Raw genomic sequence first — 21,063 nt, 5'->3', positions numbered from 1 at the left:
GGCTTAAATGTTTTAACAAAGACTTTTTGATATCCTTCAGAAGCAAATTAAGAAGAAAATTTTGGAACCAGGCATGTTTTTTTTGTCGTTGCTTTGCTTTGTTTTGTATTAATCGTACAGTGCATTGTGTATTTTGTTGATGATTCTATTAAGAAATAATGCACAGAGATTTGTCTCAGAATTCTGGCTTGAGTTTTTATTTTTGGGGTTACATCCCAAGAGAGGACCACAATGTCCAACTAATTTTCACCTGCAGACATGGCTGTCTGTAACAATTTGAATGTTTCCACACTTGCTGATGAAACCCTCTGTGCTTTGGGCTTTTTCTGTGTTGTTAGATGTCAATCACATAAGCTGATCAGTATTCAGAATGATAACTCCTCCTCCACTGGGTCTGATTTCTAGCTCCTGAGTCAATTACTTTTCATTTGTCAGCCCTGAATTGCTGAAGCTGTGTTCAGCTGCGGTTCCTCAGCTCACGTGGTTTGTATGACTTCACAGAAACACAACACTCAGAGCAGCATATAGTGTACAGATAAAGACTGGCACGCATTAGTCCATGCTAATCCATTCATTGTCTTGACTTGTCGAGATAAGGGTCACTCCTATTGCACTGATCTGAATTTGATGTGATTCTTTTTTTCTTCTTGAACATTTACAACACAGACATACCATCTTCGTAAGGCATGCATACTAATATATGCAAAAAAAAGAGCAACATTTAAAATTGGGGCTACTTTAAACTTTGGGACTTTGAGCTACTTTAAAATTAAAGCATTAAAATTGGAGATATTTATCATAGAGGAGCACGTTTTTCTAACTACTTTGTTTTTTTAAGTATTTGAAACTGAATTATCACAAAATCATGAAGCAATAAAGGTTTACATTTTTCATTTACATGTGTAAATGGGTCATTTACAAATAAAGGTTTAATAAGGTGTTTTTTAAAAATATATATTTGAGTCTCAAACAATGTGTTTAAACAAGTGTCAGTGTTTAAACAAGTGTCAGTTGTTAAATAACATTTCAAAATGTTTAAATTAATTTTTTTTACTCTTTTTCTGTCAGGCGGTACAACCAAATATTGTATACTGAACTTGTACCACCTGACATGGAAAGTGTACCAACCTATTAGCATAGAGACTTAAAATTAGCAGTTTTTACCAGTATTTGAGAGATATCTACAAACCTTTTCACTCTGCCACAAGGATCAGTTGTGGTCATCTGGATGATTATTAACATGTTTACTGATATTACCTTTTCAATTCATAATAAAATAGCCATGTTTGCAATTGAGTCACCCTGACATTTGAGAATAAACAAATTTCTTACAAATATTTCATTAGCTTTAATATAAACCAATTTTATAAATATCAGTAGTTTTAAAGTTTTCAAACCTAAAAGGCCCTAGTATTTATTTTTTACATTTTTTATTAAGTCACAATTTTAAAAAGTTTTCATATGTCTGTTCAATTGCTCAGACAGTTGGACCACCTGACATTTTGGTTTAAGGTAGGTTTAAGATAACAAAACATAAAATAATGTATTATTTAAATGTACTAAAAATAAAGTGATATATGTTATGAATTACAGGGACGGCAGATGTAAATTAGCTATTAGCTAACTCTGGTGCAATTACTTAATTGTGCATTGTCCCTGTAAAAATAAACAATAAAATAAAATGAAAATTGATCAAAATATTTTAAAAGGAAATAATTTTTTCCAAACAAAATTATTACATTTATCTTGCCTAAATGTTTGCGCTCATTGCATTTTTACAATGGGGTAATATTGTTGTTAAGAATTTGCACATCACAAGGAAGCTTGATTTAAATTGAAAAAAGTAGCACAAATAAATACAATAGAAAGATACAAATAAAGACAAATAAAGAGAAACGTTTTTGAATAGGTCTAACACTATAGTATCCATATAGGCTACAGAAACTGAATAAAGTAATCAAATGGAAAATAACACTGGGTAGTATTTTAGTCCTGAATAAATTAAATACATAGGCTATTAATCCTGATTCCTTTAACTTAAAGCTATCTTTTGTTGTTTTGACAACAAAATTAATGACAGACACACATGGCTGCCGTCACTTTAAGAGCTAGTGCACGGATCCTGTGTTCATTATACTGCCATGCGTTTTATGCTTATTAAAGACAAAACCGACTATGTTTAGAGTATACTCACGAAGACCGAAATTGACAATTTTGCGTGTTAAAGCAATATAATCCGCGAAAAATAACTTTTGTTACTGGCCAGCTGTTTTTGAGACGGATTTTCTATGAATGTGCGCATAGAAAATCATCTCAGAGAGCGTGCGAGCACGGATTAGTTTAAAATCGCTTGAATGTTTAAACTGGTAAGACTTAAAAAGACGTGCAAATGGTAAACTTCAGTCACGATGCACTGCTGGGCCGATTGTGCAAGTGAATATTCCGTCATGTCCCGACTCCTAAACGCGAGTGTGTATTATCGCCGCAGCGCTTGATGCTTGCCTTGCACAACACATTTTGAGAGAAGAGAGAAGACGCGGCACCGCTGAACACTCACGCTGTTTGTGAAATTGCGTCTGGCAGAGAGTTGTTAAAAGATTGATTTGATTTTATAATCTGTGTGGATTGCGATTGCGGGAATTTCCCGCATTATAAATGGGAGACCTGCGGGAATGATTAGATTTATGCGCAATACCCGCAATCCCGCGCCGAAATTCGAGCCCTGACCCCACAGATAATTTTTTACAACATGTTAAAGTTGTCCCTTTTTGAGGGTCAGTAAAAACGCGTTGTTTCGTGTGTGTCCCTTTAAATGCAAATGAGCTGCTGCTCCCGGCACAGAGGGCGGAGCTTCAACAGCTCTTGTTTGTGTGTTAGCAGTTTCTGCTAAATGTCAGAAACTTCTGCTTTTTATGTTTAAACTGGAGTTGGACAATGATGGAGATACTCAAGAAGAAGTGACAACAAGTAGAATGCAACAGGACGTTTCTGGAGTTAACTATCTTCAAGTCATTGATTAGCATATTCTGTCATGATCTATAAATTGCTTGTGTGGAAACTGTTGTAAGATTCCTACAGAGTGACATGCTATTGCATTTGTGTTACGTACTGTATTGCATGTGAAAAGACGGATGCTACAGTTTGAGCAGACTCACAAATGTGCTCTACTACAACAACTCTTCCTCTTCTCAACATGGACTGCATGTTCCCGGGGGCGGGGTTTATGTAAATTTTAAGGTTGGTGATGTCCCTAACCCGAGAGGAATGTTGTGTAGTCAATACCAGCCGTTTGTTGTAGTCCTTAAACGATTTCTTTAAAAGCAAATATCTCCCTTTGCTTTGAACTTTGAACGTTGTAACTTTGCAGATGTTGTTTATGCTCAAACAGCAACATTACACACTAACTAAAATTAGAAAAGTAAAATCATAATCAACCACCCCTTTAGGGTCCTAGGTCATATGCTATTTTTCTTTTTAATTACTTTTTTTTTTGTTACCCATTGAACTTATTCACAACTAATGCTTTTGTCAATTGGAAGTTTATTTTGATTGTTTATTTACACCACTGTACATCATCCATCCCATTGAACAGACGGTAAATCAATCCCTCATGGCCTTGTTGTATTTCACATCATCAAATTTAATATGCTGTCTATTACCCCATATAAGGTCTGTGTCCGCAGATTCATTGTCAGTTACAGACTTAAACCCCCTCAACAAGTTCCCTTCATCAATTACAGTCAGATTCCACTCACTTCTCTGCAGCCTATGATCCACAGTATTAGCCCGTGCCTCTATGCTAATAGTCATATTTTTAAATGGCAGCTATTTGTTAGCCTGGAAAGGATTGACTGATGATGTTTACAAATTCAGCAGGTAAGGTCTGAAATTATCTTCTATAAATCATGCAATGCAGCACTTCTGTTGCTTGAGATCATTCGATTAAACGCGTCTGCCAACTTCGAGAGCGATTGTCCCTGCCACAGGGAGAGACGCACACAGGCTAGTAGGCTCTCTGTATTCTGAGAGGCCTTATAATTAATTTGGACAGCTTCCAGCAATCTGCTAGTGTCCCAGGCTGGTTCATTTCTTACCCAGGAAACTGACGGATGAGACGTGGCCAGATTGTCACTGCTTGGTGCGAACCGGGAGCTCTGAGAGATGAGCGTTCGCTAACCCCCATGCTTCGCTTTGACACCCGGCCAAATTTTGACAAAACTCTGTTCACTTGGAAATGTATGCAAATGGCAGGCAATGGAGCTCTCCTTGAGATAGTCCTTGTGGAACGTGGGTAAAAGCTGTAAATTATGTTCATCCTCCAGCCTCAGTCTTTTTGCTGCTTGAACTATTTAACTGAGAGAGATGTTTTAGGGTCGAGTTGAATTTCTTTCTTGAATTAAGTGATCTGTGCTCTCTATTTTGTAATGTATTGGGATTCTTGCACAGTTCAGATATGATTCATAATTAAAGAATGTGGGTGTCCCCTACATGAGATTTTGTTTCTTTTGTCATTTAGATTTTGCACAATGTTTATTAAATTTGCAGCATGTGGATTGAACATGCGTTAATGTTCATAGAACGGCTCTTAGATTCGTGTTAAAGGAATAGTTAATGCACAAAACGAAAATCTTCTCATGTTCTTTCTAATTCATGATTTTCTTTCAGGGAACACGATAAGAATGTTTTGAAAAATTACACTACCTTTCAAAAGTTTGGGGTCTGTAAGATTCTTTTGTTATATTTTTGATAGAAACCATTTTGCTCACCAAGGCTGCATTTATTTGATCAAGAATACAGTAATACTGCAAAATATTACAAATTAAAATGTAATGTAAAATTTTTATTTATTTTAAAATGTTATTTATTCTTGTGAGGGCAAAGCTGAATTTTCAGCATCATTACTCCAGTTTTCAGTGTCACATGATCCTTCGGAATCATTCATTCTGTACTGTTTTGCTGCCCAAGAAACATTATCAATGTTGAAAACAGTTTATTATTAATATTATAAATATTAATTTATTTTTCAAAAAAGTTGTAGTGACCCCAAACATTTGAATAGTAGTGTGTATTTTAAATCAATTAAGAGTAATTCTTTTCCATGCAATCACAGTGATATTGTGAATGAATCATTATTTTGAATGAGATCCTTTTATAGATTTGTTTGATTCAGTTCACAAATGCATTCTGAATGATTCCTTCTTGAATCTTTCTGATCTGTCAATGACCTGGTCGCAGCAGTTAACAGCTTATTGGATGGTAAAGTTTTTATTAGTGAATAATGATTTAAACTTACATTCTGTTCTTCACACAGGCCTATTGCAACTAGTCATATGGCCCACTTTAGGGTGCCTCTTGTTTGAAGCCCTCAGTCCTCATGGGGAATAATTGTATAGGAAAAAGAGCAACCAATACTTCAAAATTTGTCTTTTTGTGTTCCACAGAAGAAAAAGTCGTTCGGGTTTGGGACGACACAGGGGGAATAAATGACAGGATTTTCATTTTTTGGCTGAACTATTCCTTTATGCACTCCCAAAATATCTTCTAGCAGCCACGTCCGTGTTTAGCAGCGAAGCGGTTTAAAAGTACCAAAGGAGCTTTTGCTCCAGATTTTTTTTGCATTTACTGAAAGTGTCACACTGTTGACTGCTCAGCTTGTTTGGATTATTATACAAGGCAAACTAGTGAACCTCCACATGCGCCCCATACCATGTGCATGTTGCCATGGCAACACACTCCAGGATTCCTCAGAAGGTAAAATGATGCACATTAGACATGCAGAACCAACAGTAGCAAGATAATGAAAATAGGCCTTCTGTACTTGATTTCCCCTCATCCCCCTCTTCCTCAGCAGGTGAACTGCTGAGTGTGCTGGAAAACTGCTTTAGATGGAGATTCGCCAAACGAATTGCCACACCTTCAAGGCAGCACAATTTGATTTTTAGATTGAACCAGCAAGGGTGCCCATAATTAGCAGGGTGATTAAGAACCATAATTAACATTGGGTAATTACCTTGATCAGATGTTCTCCTTTGTTAATAAAGTTATCTAAGCCCCTAAGAACAGAACCAGAGTAATCTTAATTTAAGGTATTAATTTGGCTGAAATCTTTTAATGAAGGCAGCAAAAAATGTGGCATGTGCCCTCATTAAAAAATAAATAAATATTACTTTTATATACTGTAAAATGTTTTATTACTTATTTAGTGTACATTACAGTAAAATACTGTTTAAATTACAAAAATCATACAGTGTATATGGGAAGATGGTCTAAGATGACTAAAGATGTTTTGAATAGTGATCTGTGAATTTATTTTATGTTGGATATGAACAATTATGTCATGTCTGTTTGCTAATGGGGGATTCATGGACATTGATTTCTTTAGATTTGTAGGGTAACAAATATTATTTTTATTTTGAAGTGAAAAGTTTAAGACCGTTGTGTATAAGAACCCCTTTAAGATAAAGGGTATAAGGTTCCCAGTGGCATGCTGTTACTTATGTTTTTACTATTTAATTTATTGACTCTATTAAAGATTAGTCCTATCCTAATCGACAAGTGAAACCGTATATTCCATGGTTGTGATTTGTGTTTGTGAATTTTTTTAAAACACCGTGTCACGCATTTCTTAATTTTTCTGTGGTTTTACTGTGTAATCATTGCATTTATGATCATTATAATTTTTTTAACGGCGGCCTGCAATTGTGGCCTAATATATCTCAGATAATGCAATCTAGTTAAAAGTCTGGCTACACAAGACTGAGTTTTGCTAATTAGTCCCTGCTGGTAGATTTTGTAAATATCATTACACAGACATAAAGCAACTTTTTCTTTTTTTTATTTATATTTTTTATTTATATTTTACAAGCAACATAAAAAGCTAAATTTCATTATTACAGTAGATGGTTTAGAAGTAATGAATTGTAGTTTTATTTGTAGTGATTTAAAATCTAAAGTGATAAATCATGGTCAGTAATGCGGCTAACTTTTCTTTTCTTTCTTTTTTTTTTTTGTTAAAAGAACTTTTTTTTTTTCAGCTACCAAACCAAACAACAAGAAACAGATTAAATGAGCAGAAAAACTCTTGCCCCCTGCAACAATCTGACAAATCACTTTTGGCTGCATGGTACAGGACGAGCAGGGAATCCATTACTGTGTGTGGCCCCAGTCCTCTGTTGCACTCCAGCAAACACACAAACACTAGTTCAAAGAGAGGGAGAGGGAGAGGGAGAGGGAGAGGGAAGGGAGAGGGGGAGAGGGCTGCCCCCTAGCCATACCAGCAGCTGCATGACACATGCAATTAAAATGCAATTAAAATGAAAAAAATGTGCAGTGTTGAAAAGAAATCAGCAGCCTTACCCTTCCTCATCTAAATCTCCCAAAGGTTTCAAAAAAAGTTTTCAAATGGCATTTCGAATTGGCAAACTTTCAGACACTTAAGTCTGTGCTCTCCATGCAGTATTATACCAAGCATTACTAGAGAGGCAAGCGTGAATCGGTGGATTTCATGCATTCTAGAGCTCTGCAGTATTGAACCACGCTGATTTAATGGCTTAAAAAGGCATCTCGATAGGCTTCCAAATGAACTTCACAGTCTATGAGTAGCATCCAAGCACTTTTGGGCTTTATTTAGCTTTTTCATTCATATCGTCTGCTTTATGAATAGCTCTGGATATAAGCGGCTGCTAACTAAATGAATAAATGTTTCAGTGTAGCTGCAATAACTACGTGCCACTTGCCCTGAATGTGTTTGCGCAGCAGATCTCATCTAAATTAAAAGCAGCCTTAGGTACTATTTTACATGATTGAAGTCTGTGCTAATTAATGAACGCTAGCATCCAACAACCCAAGAGCCCGTATTCCACGCACTCGTGTCCCAGTGGGCTTGACTACCTCTGTTTCTCAGGGCTGTTATTCTCAGAGGACTGAGTGATACAGTCTTCAGCCTTACCTGCGGATGGAGGGATGGAAAGAGCGAATGAGCCGGGGACCAGGAGATTTGAGCATCCTATAGATTTGGTCACAGAGGTGTGATGATGGAGGGGGCTGTCAGGATGCTTTTACACGGGGTAAATCGCACCTCGATGGAGAGGAGAGAGTGCCATCATGCATTAGGTTTGGAATTAACATTTCTCTGCTCTGGACTAGCAGAGTGATTTGGGACTCTATCCAGAACACGGATGCCCATAAGACACTGAAATTACACCGAGTTAAGAATGGTATTTTTAGCAACGTGATGGGAAATTTGTGGATGGGGTGGGAGTCAAGGTTGGTCCCCAAATGTTTGTTATTTATTCCCCAACAATCAAATGGTTTAGGTCTAAGGAAGCAGCACTTTTCTCACTATCCTCTCATTATGGTAGTGGAGGTTAGTTTTTTTTTTTTTTTTTACAGAGGGAAAGATTTGGTTTTAAGGGATTGAATCGGATTAAAATATCAATACATTCAAAGCCAGACCGCCTACGGTGATATTTATTTATTTATGACTAAGGGAGAGTATTGGAGGAATTTTAGATGACAAATAATGCTTGTGCCACTAGATGGCAGAATATCAACTTGCATTAAAGGAAGTGTGTCGAATTTGGGTGCATGTAGATGAAAGGAGCTCTTCAAAGATCACACACGCTTCTGTTTAATTTATTTCATTTCTGCTTTTTTTCTGCAATTAGACCTTCACATTATTGACATCATCCTCTGTTATATAAGTCAAAATCAGGACTCAGGAGTGTTCTGTTATTTATTAAGTATAGAAGTTTAACAATCCAAAAGGAGCAAATTAATCTTCCGGGTTCAGTACAAGTTAAGCTCAGTCATCAGCATTTGTAGTATAATGTTGAGTATAAACATACTCAACATTATTGAGAGGAGAGGGGAGGGGGGAGAGGGGTGTTTGTCTTGAAACAAACAAATAAATAAATGAATGGGACACATTTTTAAAGAAAAACGGAACCTGGAATATTCCTTTAAAGGGATACTCCACCCAAAAATGAAAATTCTGTCATCATTTACTCACCCTCAAGTTGTTGCAACCCTGTATGATTTTCTTTCTTCTGCTGAACACAACAGAAGATATTTTGAAGAACGATTGGAACCAAACAGTTGTTTGGCACCATTGACTTCCATAATATTTTTTTTTTCTACTATGGAAGTCAATGGTGCCAAACAACTGTTTGGTTCCAATCGTTCTTCAAAATATCTTCCTTTGTGTTCAGCAGAAGAAAGAAACTCATAAAGGTTTGCAACAACTTGAGGGTGAGTAAATGATGACAGAATTTTCATTTTTGGGTGGAGTATCCCTTTAAAGGTGCTCTATGTATTTTTTAGTGGCCTCTAGCGGTGATGTTTCAGATTGCAACAAGAGGGCTCGTGCTGTGTGCGTGTGCGTGCTCGATCTCAAGAGCGAGCATTCACTACCGGCCACACGGAGACTTTCAACGCAACGGCGAAAACATCACACAACATGCTGGAAACTCATGTAAACTCCCACTGCAACGTTACAATAATAGACTACTTTTATCAGCTTGACGTTGAACTAATGCTCCATGCTCGTACCATGATAACGTTACATTGACTGCATTTAGCCGGCATGTGGTGTTAGCATAAGGCATTTCACTAACTATTCGTGTATCTTTCACAATCAGCAATGTCAACATAGGTGAATGTATAATATGATAACGAAAACGGTGAACTAGACTGAACAATGTCAGTGTAACAGTAAGACAGTAGGAAGTAACATTACTGTACTGAACGTGTCTGGAAAAGTTTATTATAAACAATATGATAGTAGTGGGATGAGTAACGTTAGACAGTAGATAAAATAAGTTACATCCTAAAGCACCTACTTTTTGTTATCCTGGAACAGTCTTTTGTATTAATTTCATGTCTCATGTAGTTTACCTTGCTATTTCATTAGAGTTTACTAATAATTCAAAAGCTCTGCCGATGTTGATCCGTGTTTTCGTCCTGAGTCGATCAGAATCACGTTTGGCCTGACGAGCTTCAGCAGATACAACTTTTTTTTGTTTTTTTATATTTATGTGGTGTTTGTGTTGGAGTGTGTGTTGTGCTGGAGGCAGGTCGTTTTTGGGTGTTATCAGACTCTATGTCGTCAGCTGAAGTGCCGTCGCATAGACTGTATATAAGGAGAGAGGCTCGGGAGCGCGCATGCACGTCACATCCGATGGATTTCGCTGTAAATCCGACCCGGAGACTTCACATAGAAATATGAATATTGGCCTTCAGAGGTAATAGCAAAACCCGACAAGTGGATCATTGTAATGTGTGATTACAACCCCTTCACACACAGGCAATAAAAAAAGGATTCATTTTAGAAGAAAAGCTACATAGAGCACCTTTAAGTAACCATCAAGTTTCTTGCCATCAAAAGTAGCTGTGAGGAAACAAGATGGTGTCCTCTGGATGTCCTGATGCTTTAGTGCGTGTATCAGTTAAAATGTTAAAAGAGAACATTACGCAGCACCCAAGGGTAGTACGTTCAGTGCCCCTCTGTCAGACCACATTCACCCACCCGACTCGGACAGCCTCGAAATGCTACTCTGCCGCAAAATACCTCCATTTATTTGATGCTGTCCAACACCGGAAGCAAACAACGTTTTCCTTGTCAACAATTCAGAGCACCTAGTCAGCCTGTCACGCTCCAGAGTGCATCCTTTGGCTATGGCAATACTGACAGCCTCTCACTCTGTCTGAAAAAACTCGAGCTCTTTATAAAAGTGCACACAAGAGTGCTCAAACATAGACAGGAGTGCGATGGATGGGTCCAAAGAACATTTCCCCCCCCACCCCCCCCTTATCCTTGCGAAAAGAAAAAACGGCCAAAGAAATGTGGTTTTCATTATTCAACTTGTGATGTTAGTTATTGGTGTTTTTCTAACTAGCTCCAGGGTGTTGTATTCTTTTTCTCCCCTTTTCCACATTTTTTTACTACTTCTGTGACTGTTTCAACCCTGGGAGATGAAATATAGGATGCCAGTGGAGCAACATTTGTGTTTGCTGCAGTCTCCCTGTGGCTGGTGACATTATCTCATGTTCTGCTGTATTTTCTGTGCTGTGGACAGTGGCGGATTGTTTTCTTTAGGGCTGGTTTCTGAAATCCTGCACGTATATAAATACATTTATATGTGCTAATAAATCGTAATTTTTATTTCTATTTTGTTGGCTACGTTCAGCACCAAGTTAAAAACATATCAGACAGGATTATGTGTTCTTGAATGCATGTTTTCCAGTTTAGTTGCATACGAGCCTGTTCCTGTGTGGTGTGCATGTTGGAGCAGAAACAGGATTATTGATGTATATGTAGATGAGCTACCTAAGTAATCCAGCACTGAGGATTCTGGGAAGCAGAGCAGCAGGTGTCCTCTTGTGCGAGCACAGTTATTCTCCTCCGTTGTTTGTAATTTGGGCATAATAGAACATCACCTTACAGTCATACACACATAATTTCTCAGTGAACACAGATAAAATTAAGCTTTAGTACATAAAAATATAGTCACATATATAAGCATATGTTTCACCTAACGATTTATGGATCAGGTTTTATGGATAACGGTTGCTAGTCTTGATGGCTTTTGTAAATTTTATAAATGTCATTATCTTAATTTTTAGGTAATTTATACAGTTTAAAAAAGCACAAAAAACACAATACAAGCCTGGTTCCAGTGCAGATGTAGGGTAAGCAACGGTTCAACCATTGTAAAGTGAGACATTTAAGATTATTTACAAGTCATCACTTCTACTAATAATTGTAATAGAATTAAAAAAATTTTTTTGCTACAAATGTTTTTCTATTAATCTGTTAGTCTGCCTTTACATTGCTTTAATGCGTTACTATTTTAAAATGTCATATTTCTGTCCCGTGCAGAGTGAATCCAGCATTTATGTCACGTCCAAAACTTTGCAGCATGCAATTGGCCATCGGTCCACTTAGCAGCATGAAAAACAATAGTTTTATTCAGTGGATTATATAGGCTGTAGCCTCAAAGCACAGCCAAGAGCGCTCCCTTTACAATCACTAAAAACGCTGTTGCTTTGTCAGTTCATCGCGATCTCACAAAGTTCCGTTATAATAAATGAAGCTGCCAACAATACTCAATGAATCTCTTACTTGCATTGTGTCTACACTTTGTTTGTTAATGAGAGGTTTTGCAAGTCTGCATAACTCAGCACTGAATAAAAACTCTGACTTTTTGAATGGATTCTGACTAACTTAAACACATCTGATTGGCCATTGCGTTCAAGGGATCAACAACTATGTCTGTGATTGGCTACATTGCTCACCGCTGCAAAAACATGTTGTAAATAGATTCATTTGACATTCTCAAGAGCGCAAACCCAAATCTGTTTTGCCAATATATTGCGTTTGAGGGTGCTAAGCACCCTATAGCACCCGCGCAGAAACGGGCCTGACACAATACCGCAAAACTCTTGGCCCATGTGCACTGACATTAGTTTTCCAAAAACCGTCCTTTTTTGTGCTTCTGACAGTTTGAAATCTATGGAAGCTCGTCTCCACCACAAAATAAAACATTTTTAAAGATAATTTCGACGACTTATCTTACAATCCTGACACTTTTTCTCGCAATTGCCAGTTTAGATCTCACAATTCTGACTTTGCGTGATATAAAGTCGCAATTGCATGTTATAAAGTCCATTTCTGAGGGAAAAAAAGACTGACTTTTTTCTCAGAATTGTGAGTTTATATCTCGCAATTCTGACTTTATTTCTTGCAATTGCGACATGTCACGCTATTCTAACTTTATAACTCATAATTGCGAGTTTATATAACGCAATTATGAAATAAAAAGTCGCAATTATCTTTTAAAATGTTTTGTTCTGTAGCGGAAACAAGCTTCCATAGAAATCATAGCTGATTTAGTCTGTGATTTACAGGAAACCGAGATATCAGTTCAGTTCTCCAGCAATTGCAACTCTACAATCACTTATTCTCCTGAATGACTCAGTTACATCACTATGACATCCTATCAGCCCAGGGGTGCGTTTCCCGTACAACGACGTAAGTCGCTGCTTAACTACCATAGTACGTTGAAGAAATCAACTAGCTAGTCACGACTGTTTGTACCATATGTCATATGTCGCAAAGTGGTGTTCAACCACATTGGTTTATGACGTCACGCACGTGGTGGAGTAATAACTTATTTTAATTAAACTGTTTGAGATCGAATTAATGCTAGATGTATTGATATAAATTACAGACATGGCATCTGAGGAATATTTCAAATTTTTCTCAGTTATTTCGCTTTATTTACAGATTTAATCATAGGCTCGTTCTTACATAGTAGAGCACGTTCGCACGTATGCGCAGTCTTCAAAAACGGTGCTTTACATATCTTGACAAACTCAAAGATGTCAAACACATTTGTATGTATTCTAAATAAAAGACACAGGTTGTACTGAATGTCAGCTTGCTTATTCTGCTCAAGATACGGATTTATTAAGTCCACATGTCATGCAATTTAGAAACTATGCTTCTAACCACAGCTCGAGAGCTGTCGTTCCAACCACACAACTTTGCGATGCTGTTTGCGAATGTTCGTTGGAACGATGGTTTCGGGAAACACCGACTCGTTGAACTATGCTGATAACGACAGAACTTGCGACCATAGTTGGCTAACGATGCTTTCGGGAAACGCACCCCAGATAAAGAGGAGACTCTTGTCTTGTCCAGATTTAGGGACCTTTTCTAAGGTATGATTTTGTGTGTTTGTGTGTAGCTGCTTAACCATATTTTGGGGCCAAATTTGTACCCAGAGCTTTATTTGACAACCCCATTTTGGAGACATTCTTAAACAGCAATATATTCACAAAATGTTTTATTTTAAACTCTCATTCTGACCCCGAAGTGTCTAAAAGGATCCTTTTTAAGGGGGTGACACCTTTAATGCTTTTCAATGAATGGCCACTTTAATGATTGGCTGACGTCATAGGAAAAAGTATCCAAGTATCCACGATGTTTTGAAAACATATAGCAAAGATAAAGCATCAGAGATTGTTTACTTGCTGTTTGCGATGTGCCAACTCTCCATTACACTCTCATTTTTACAAGATAATCTGCAGTAAAATGCTCAGAACAAACATAATCCTCCGACACAGTCTGGGACGCCATTAAAAATAAAGCATCCATCCATTTGTTCCTGATGCTGGGGTCCTTCTTAAGTCTGTACAGAGACAGAAACCAGATGTTTAAACCAGACATGTCAGAGCGAACATTCTTTTGCTCTTACTTTTTTCCTGTTTTTAAGTATTTCAGAAACTGAACGGGTATTTGTATACTGTTATATTTTTGAAGCAATGCAATGTGTAAACCGGTCTCAGCTATTAAAGGTATAGTTCACCCAAAAATGAATAATTAATGAAAGAAATGTCATTTTTGGGTGAACTATCCCTTTAAGCGACTAAACGCCAGTGGGTGGAGCCTATGTTGTGATGGTGTAAAACGATTTGTCGATGTCCTGCTCTAGAGGCAGTCAAATGCAAATGTATTTGCCCGTGTGACGTCACAAATCCCACAATATCCAACTACACCGTTTTTGTAGCTTGGTTACATAAATGCTCTTTTTGTAAATGAAGAGGATGTTTAAAGCATGAGACTTCCAAGATGTTCTAATGCTACGAAACCTCTTGCTAAAAGATCAAGGAAAATCTCATTTCTCATGTCATGACACCTTTAAAAAAATGTAAAAATGCAGAAAGTTTTTTGGGTAACGCTTCCTTTTACAGTACAGTACTTACGTGTACTTACAGTGTACTTACCTAGAAAGTACTGGCTAATATAAGGTAAGTACATGGGTTAGGAGTAGGTTTAGGTAGGTAGGTTCAGGGTTAGTACCTAGTTATTACCCAGTAATTATAATTACTATAATAAGTACATAGTAAGTACATGGGTAACAGGACTGTAAAAGGAAGCGTTACCGTTTTCTGTTAGTGTAAGAGTTTGGGTTAATGCATAGTTATATCATATAAAAGAACAATAAACATCTACACTCACCGGCCACTTTATTAGGTACACCTGTCCAACTGCTCGTTAACACTTAATTTCTAAGCAGCCAATCACATGGCGGCAACTCAGTGCATTTAGGCATGTAGACATGGTCAAGACAATCTCCTGCAGTTCAAACCGAGCATCAGTATGGGGAAGAAAGGTGATTTGAGTGACTTTGAACGTGGCATGATTGTTGGTGCCAGAGGGGCTGGTCTGAGTATTTCAGAAACTGCTAATCTACTGGGATTTTCACGCACAACCATCTCTAGGGTTTACAGAGAATGGTCCGAAAAAGAAAAAACATCCAGTGAGCGGCAGTTCTGTGGGCGGAAATGCCTTGTTGATGCCAGAGGTCAGAGGAGAATGGCCAGACTGGTTCGAGCTGATAGAAGGGCAACAGTGACTGAAATAACCACTCGTTACAACCGAGGTATGCAGCAAAGCATTTGTGAAGCCACAACACGCACAACCTTGAGGCGGATGGGCTACAACAGCAGAAGACTCCACCGGGTACCACTCATCTCCACTACAAATAGGAAAAAGAGGCTACAATTTGCAAGAGCTCACCAAAATTGAACAGTTGAAGACTGGAAAAATGTTGCCTGGTCTGATGAGTCTCGATTTCTGTTGAGACATTCAGATGTTAGAGTCAGAATTTGGCGTAAACAGAATGAGAACATGGAACCATCATGCCTTGTTACCACTGTGCAGGCTGGTGGTGGTGGTGTAATGGTGTGGGGGATGTTTTCCTGGCACACTTTAGGCCTCTTAGTGCCAATTGGGCATCGTTTAAATGCCACGGCCTACCTGAGCATTGTTTCTGACCATGTCCATCCCTTTATGGCCACCATGTACCCATCCTCTGATGGCTACTTCCACCATGTCACAAAGCTCTAATCATTTCAAATTGGTTTCTTGAACATGACAATGAGTTCACTGTACTAAAATGGCCTCCACAGTCACCAGATCTCAACCCAATAGAGCATCTTTGGGATGTGGTGGAACGGGAGATTCGCATCATGGATGTGCAGCCGACAAATCTGCGGCAACTGTGTGATGCCATCATGTCAATATGGACCAAACTCCCTGAGGAATGCTTCCAGCACCTTGTTGAATCTATGCCACGAAGAATTGAGGCAGTTCTGAAGGCAAAAGGGGGTCCAACCCGTTACTAGCATGGGGTACCTAATAAAGTGGCCGGTGAGTGTATATGTCCCTATTTAGGTGTGTGTGTGTGTGTGTGTAGAGAGTCTGATTAGTGTAGCTTTAGTCTTATTACCTTCCAAGTGTTAAACCAGTGAATCACCCCCTCTTAGTCTTTATGCAGTGCTGAACCTCAAACAATTCACAAGATGAATGAGGTTACAAAGTTAAATGTTGCCCTTGTGTCTGACTGAATAAGAACTTTTTTTGTTGTTGTTGTTTTGTTTTAAACCTGTCCTCTTTCTCTTTTGTTTTCCTCTATATGTTAGGGCAAGTAGAAATACACTTAGCATAGAATATATTTGTTGGCGGAAAGCAGTGTATGCTCCATTAGGCCTACTGGATTGTTGTCAAGGCCCATAATACATTTTTGCCTCCACTTTGCCATGCCTGTGGGTCATTTAAAAGACTGCTGAAGCATCGCCCTTTATCGTACCGCTAGACATAGCAGTATTTGGAAGGGAAATAACTTTTGCAGATTGTAAAGTATCTGTCTCTTATGTACGACTAAGTTTTGTGCCAGTGATCATGTCCTAAATGGCTCTAATCCTCTATCCACGAGGAGCCTATGGTTTTTATGTATCTGTAGAGCACTGTAATATGCTTGTATCATTATTAAAGACTGGGATGTTGATGATACCTTGTTGTTAAAGAATTTAATCCTCCTTGGTTATACAGATGCAACCCCTCTTTGCTAGTTTGTCTATTTGAGTGATTTCCAATACCTGCCCATGGAATGAAGCTATCTTGTTCTCTGAGAGTCCATTATCACTGTAACCGTTGATGGAGATGAATGGAGACAGCTCTCTTCTGTGCTATCTACAGCAGGGGTATTTTCTCTAAGGAGACAAGGGAAGCAGTGGAAGAGAAAATAATTGACAGGATGAACACAAAACAAATGTTTGACAATGAGAAAAAAGTGTGTAAAAAGTGCTAGAAAGAAAGTTTAGAGGTCAGAATTTTCTGCATAAGACCAGATTTTCTGTCCATTGGCCAACTTTTTTTTTTTTGTAACTAAGACCCTGTTCAGAGTCCTGACATTGACAGTACAGAACAGGACTTTAAAACATTTTTTTTTTTCATTCTACGATCCACCTGAGGAATAACCAATCTTGAGACCCACCAATTTTTTTGTTTTTACTGTGGGAAAAGCACAATAAATAGGCCTAAATGTGTTGTCTTTTACTGAACTTGGCATATTTTACTTTCATATTTTTGGCATATTGTTCCATCTGGTAGGCCACTCTGATGGGTACAGTTCATTTCGAGTTCATTCAGTGAAAGATTCATCAGACTGAGTTTGATTCTTTTCGAATGATTATTTTAAAGAACCGAGAGTAATTTGTTTGTATCGATGCTGTTTGTCTAAGCGTGTAGGGCCGCCACTGGAAAGCGTTACAGAAAACACTGCTGTGATCTGTGACACACTTGTGCTGCATTGTTTGAGATACACAGCAAGTGCAGGTTATGCCCATTTGAAATTGAATTTGAGAATCTGGGAAAACATTTTTTTTTTAAACAATTTTCACACTGTTTTCTGTGCTAAACACTTGTTTCTATTGTGTGGCCCACAGTTTGTAAACTGCCATTTTAGTGGATTATTCTCAATTATAAATAGCCATATCATACTACACATTCTGATTTACAAATTACAGTTTAAGTGTTAGTGGAGAAAAAAAATGCTCATCAAAGAAAGATCATCAAAACAAGACGACTGCCAGTACACTGCATATGTGATTTAAAGAGACAAGCCTTTCCAACTGTAAGTTTAACTGCAGTATTCTTAGATTTTATACCAAGGTAGATAAGAATAACCTGAACTGTGTTAATATGACACACAGAATTGCCTCCTCCTGAGAGGTGTGAGCACATCGCTTGTGGCTTTTACTCTTATTTATTTCTAGTCATTTCTGTAGTCAATGTAATTTGCAGGTGTTAAGTAAATCACTATAATTAAAAGGGCTTCTGCAACCTTGTGATAACATACATTATATTCTTATTATCTAGACAGATGCAGATGTGTGAAAATGTTTTATTCATATGAAAATGAGTGAATTTTTTTTTATTCATGTTATGCGACTTTGCTATATTTGTAAAAACAAAAGATTATGGCCTGGTTTCACTGACAGGGCTTAGATTAAGCCAGGATTAGGCCTTAGCTCAATTAGGACATTTAATTAGCTTTTATAAACGTGAAAAAGTCATTGATTTGCATCTTGAGACAAAATATTTTAAGATGTGTAAGTGCAAGTTGCCTTCAGTTAAAACAGCTCAATCATGCATTTTAGTCTAGGACTAGATTTAAGCCTTGTGAAACCGGGAGTAATGTATTTACATATAACGTACGATTAAGCAATCTCAAGGTGCCTGGCTTTCTAAAGTAATCACCAAAAGATTAAAACAGATTAAGTTTAAGATGTGCAACAAATGAATCAAATGTAATACATCATTTAGCTACCACACGACAATGTACATGGTTTGAGGTAACAGTAAAATATATGCAGAGATTTTTGCTGCTTTGAGTTCATTGTGACCTCTGACTGTTGCCTGTGTTGCAGTGAGATCAGTAACTTGGTTGTCATGGAAACAATGCTACAGGACAAGTTCACATCTCTTTAAAGCTGTCAGTGAATTTGATCATTTGCACTTACACATGCATACATTTGCCTGATGGAATATAGTAGTGGGCAACAGTGATGTCCAGAGAGGATATTTGTTTTTAATGACCCTGCTACAGAGTTTGATTATACCATGGTATTTCAAATATGTGGGAAGAACAAAACCCAAAACTTGGTTAAGGATTTTATGACAAAATTATATGGCAAAAAAAAAAAAAAAACTGCAGCTAGATGATTTGTTTTACTATGCACAAAGAATGGATGAGAAAAAACAAAAAGCTCACAGGAAAAAGAACATTGACTACAGCATGATAAAAAAATAACTTAAGATTTCAGTGGTTTTCTCTTGGTTTTGCATGTGCTCATAATTTCTTTGTATCACAGCCTGGCCAAAAAAAAATTGTCTGCACAGTGTGGCATGCTTTTATTGCGTTATCACAAATAAATCCAGACTCCAAGCACAACTACACAATATGCTTTCAAAATATTTAGCACATTTGTAATAATATTTGAATAAAGCTGAAAGATGTCAATTCAATTATTTATCTTATTAATATATTCAATGAAAAGTGAAAAGTGCTGTATCCCATGCCTATGCTTCACACTAGCCAAACGAACCAAACTCTGGCATCATACAGATGTAGGTCTGTACCCAAAACATCCTTAGTTTCATATTATAAAAAGTTTGCCATTTGAAAAGCTTCCATTGAACATCAATGCTGTGGCAGAGCTCAACACCTTTTCTTTGTGAGTTTTAAATGACTCTAGCATAACAATCCTGAGCCATGCTGTGGTGGGTGACAAGGTAGGATTTCCTCCTGCTGGGGTGTTTGTCTTCATAGCCTGACCCTCGGGAAGTGCCGTGTAAAGCTCAATGTCTCATAGTTCGTGCTCCACCACGAGTTCTGTTCGGCCATTTGTCCCGACAGCTCCCATGTCTTGTCTTTCACTCATAGCGACTGCGCTGCTTTCCAGGGCATACTGTCACGCAACTCGCTAAATATTTACCTCATGCTGGTTAAATATAGACAGTTCGCAAAACAGCCCATCCACGACAGGTCCCATCAACATGCTGCTGAGAAGAATGATGGATGGCCTTGCCTGAGAATTTATGACTGTCACAAGCAAAACAGAAAGGAATTGAGGAAATGACTCCTGACGGAAACGGTGAACAATTTTCACCACGAATGTCTGATGTGGTCCTGAACGCCTCTTTAGTGTCATATAAATGCCAAAATGATGAGACAGGACCATGGGGTGTTTTTCTCAGCGGGTGGCGTTCCTAACAAAACACGTTTAACTTTGGGCGACTTTTTGTTTATGGACTCCTAAGGCAAGGGCAAAAACACACAGAACTAGAATTATGGCTTAAGAATTTTATGACTTTCAGGGCCTGAATCAGGGCCAGCGTGGGTGTTGTGCATAATTTGAATCATTGCTGCAAGTTCTGCCTTAATAATACTAGAAATTCTGCAAACATTTATCCTCTAACATGTAGGTTGAATGAGTAAAGTAACCTCACAGATGAACGGATAAAATGGGTAATTTCAAAAACGAGCGAGCGAGTGGTTCAGTGATACAGCATCTCTCTCTCTCTCTCTCTCTCTCTCTCTCTCTCTCTCTCTCTCTCTCTCTCTCTCTCTCTCTCTCTCTCTCTCTCTCTCTCTCTCTCTCTCTATCTCGTATTATGCTGTGTACAAGGGATGTTTTAACTTCTACTGGTGCAAAATTTTGCATCAGATAAAAAAAGATAAACTATATATATGAACAAAACTTATTTGATAACAACTGTTCTAATATCAATGGTCAAACGGAACAGTCCTAAATAACGTGTCGTCTAATGAAGAGCCACAGTTCTTTTATCAAAATTTCACGGTCAGCTTGGATGTGCATTGACAAAGACTTTTTAATTGATAGACAATCAATCACAAGTCGTGTAACAATATATTGTAAAACAAAAATGCCACAAGATGTATTGTGGATAGTGACAATATATATTATATGTAATTCACACAAAATTAATGTTTTTGACTGATTTGTTTTAGCATTAAACATGGTAATGGTGCATCAAATATGGTAAACCCAGAAGCTTACACATTTGAGCATTCATGTTTATTAATTATTATTAACAAATTGCAAATAAAATGCAATATTTAAGACCTTTTTTTTAATGCATCTAGTCAGAAACAGAGTGCAATATGTGTCTAACATAGTTCTGCATTTTTA

General features: G+C 37.7%; 1 long non-coding RNA gene across 1 annotated transcript in view; it reads right to left on the bottom strand.

Annotated features, from left to right (window-relative positions):
- LOC130076601 (uncharacterized) overlaps nucleotides 1-19,766 on the bottom strand; it is a 32,683-nt gene extending 12,917 nt beyond the window's left edge. Inside the window, exons 1-2 of the long non-coding RNA XR_008805669.1 lie at nucleotides 19,576-19,766; nucleotides 16,945-17,058 (exon numbers count right to left, since the gene is read on the bottom strand). This is a non-coding gene — a long non-coding RNA (uncharacterized LOC130076601). The remainder of the gene's footprint in view (nucleotides 1-16,944; nucleotides 17,059-19,575) is intronic.
- Nucleotides 19,767-21,063: the final 1,297 nt, after the last annotated feature.

The sequence above is a fragment of the Rhinichthys klamathensis genome, unplaced genomic scaffold (genome assembly GCF_029890125.1).
Source record: "Rhinichthys klamathensis goyatoka isolate OS25496 unplaced genomic scaffold, OSU_Roscu_1.1 h1tg000021l_1, whole genome shotgun sequence".
NCBI lineage: Eukaryota > Metazoa > Chordata > Actinopteri > Cypriniformes > Leuciscidae > Rhinichthys > Rhinichthys klamathensis.
This window is presented reverse-complemented; position numbering and strand designations above follow the sequence as displayed.